Source organism: Syzygium oleosum, unplaced genomic scaffold (genome assembly GCF_021117445.2).
Source record: "Syzygium oleosum isolate NSW1041296 unplaced genomic scaffold, Sole_v2.1 Sole_v2.25, whole genome shotgun sequence".
NCBI lineage: Eukaryota > Viridiplantae > Streptophyta > Magnoliopsida > Myrtales > Myrtaceae > Syzygium > Syzygium oleosum.
Genome location: NW_026607509.1, coordinates 1,708,624 through 1,711,130, shown reverse-complemented (window position 1 = coordinate 1,711,130; position 2,507 = coordinate 1,708,624). Strand labels below are relative to the sequence as shown.

The 2,507-nt window shown below is 41.8% G+C and overlaps 1 pseudogene; it reads left to right on the top strand.

Annotated features, from left to right (window-relative positions):
- The first annotated feature begins 716 nt into the window (after positions 1 to 716).
- Positions 717 to 1,598, top strand: LOC115674820 (dirigent protein 22-like; annotated as a pseudogene).
- Positions 1,599 to 2,507: the final 909 nt, after the last annotated feature.

Sequence of the window (2,507 nt, the reverse complement as noted above, 5' to 3'; positions counted from 1 at the left end):
AACTTCCCGGCACTTCAATGAATTGTCAGTGTTAGTATGGCCTCGAAGATGTTTATAATTGCTTTAGTTTCAGGATTCCTTTGTACTTCTCTTCTGGGAATGATTCACTTTTCCCTGGAAATATGCAGTAAATAAGCCTCGTTTGACCAGCAATTGAATGACCGTGCGACTCTCTCCTTATTCCCTTGTACTCAGGCTCCTTTTCCTCGATTACTCCACAAAATAATTCATTTTGAATGATGCTATATTCCTTAAACTTGAGTTATATAATTCGTATATTATGCGAAACTGTTACTAGATGTCCTGTGCAACTCATTCAATGTACTTACGGATATCCATTTTGCGATATCTATTAGCAATACATTGCATTACTTCGTACGTTAATTTTGTCAATCAACCCTGATAAATCCAAAATTACTCTCTCTTGTTTTTCCTACCAAAATCCATTCCCTCCTTTATAAAAGCCTCCCACAATTGTTGGCGTGAGTTGTCAATTAAGACTAATTGAAGAAATTGTAGGGATGATTTGTTGCTAAATTTGTGTTGTATAACATCCTTATTTGGGGTATCAACCAAATTCTTAGCCTAAAATAGTGCATAGCCTAGATTACCTTTGGTAGTCTTTTCTCTCTTTTCTCTGTACAACTATACATGTTTATAGATATACAGAAGGGAGATAAACATCTCTGTTTTTTTTTTTTTGGTAAAGGAGATAAACATCTCTGTTCATCAACATCAACACCCTTTTTCGCATCACTCTCTCCGATACGGCTCTTTGCATCGCGAAGCTCATCAGCTTCTCTCTCCTTTCCACTTCCACCATTTTCTTTACAACAAATTCTCACACTTCATCAAGAAGCTTGCTTCCGGAAGAGCTTGGCCTCAAGAAGGAGAAGCTGAGCCACCTCCACTTCTACTTCCACGACATTCTGAGCGGCCGCAACCCGACCGCAGTGCGCGCGGCCGAGGCCAAGATGACCAACACGTCTGCCACGGCGTTCGGCCTCGTTGTCATGATTGACGACCCGTTTTGACCGAGGGCCCGGAATTGAGCTCCAAGATCGTCGGCCGGGCTGAAGGACTCTATTCGTCCGCATCGATGACCGACGTCGGCCTGCTGATGGTGCAGAACTACGTCTTCACCAGAGGGAAGTACAATGGGAGCACGCTCAGCGTCCTCGGCCGGAACGCGGTGTTCTCCGGCGTGAGGGAGATGCCGATCGTTGGCGGGAGCAGGCTCTTCCGGTTCGCACGCGGGTATGCTCACGCGAGGACGCACTCGCTCGACCTCCAGACTGGCGATGCGGTTGTGGAGTACAACGTTTACGTCTTCCATTATTGATCATGTTGGGGAGCTGTCGCCGGAGGAGGCCATTCTAGGAAAGAAGTCGTAAGGTTTCATTTCATGACCGTATTCTTTGTTTGCATCTTTAAGCTTTATCTATGAATTCTTTCCGGTATTAGAGAGATTCTTGCACTGTTGGTTGTACTTTTAGAAGATCATATTTTTTTTCCAAATTAATGGAGACCTACAGTGGATGCCAAAGAGTAAAGTGCTCATTGGGACAGACAGGAATAATTGATGTTATGAGATATTAAAAGAGATTCGCTGAACAGCATTGAAAAGATTCATATAGCGCCATATAAATTGTTTCTTCAAACGTTACATAATAATTTGACACCATCATGTATTTTATCGGAGATTTCCGTTAAGTCAATCATTATCCAAGGAGTAATTCTCTTTTAAAAAATCTCTTCATTCGATTTCATGGATACAAAAATGTAAAAAGGCATTTGTCCTTTATTAGTTTGATGTATCGTATTGACGGGTTTCGGGAAATTAGATTGGACATGAAATAATTCAAATAGCTAGGTTTTGGCATACATAGGGATGGACAATGATGTGTTGGGAACATGATCCTTTTCCAGTCTCGGAGATGGTAGCAATTAGGAGTCTAAATCTATGATAATCTAGGACCAATTGATCACTAACTAATTCGGCTTGAGACTGATTATGCTATCAATTGATGATAAGAAAAGGCAGAACTTAAAAGTTAAAACCAAAAATGTCAAGGGCACCCCAAAAAAGAAAAGAAAAATCAAAGACCCTTTGATCTTATTTAATTTAACAAATATTATTGATGGCATATGATCCCTCTTCTAAAAGTCCTAACTCTTTGGACAAATAGTCGGGACGGAGATCTCCACCCAACATGCCAGTGTCACCTAGCTTCGCAAAAACTTCGATCGATCTTGTCAACCCATTGCATCTAGACTTCCTGTTTTTTGTGGTTGTGGCATCGCATGTATTGTCAGCCGTATATGATCTAAAGCTTGTCGATGTCAACCGTCGAACTCGAGCACAACCGTTTCTTGGCTCACAACAGGGTTAAACTCAGTCTGCTCGAGTCAATTCAAGCTCGGCAAACCGACCAATGTCATGTGAGAAGCCAAATTCTGCAGTGCAAGAAACGCAGAGATATCCACCCCTGTTGACGGTTCGTAAT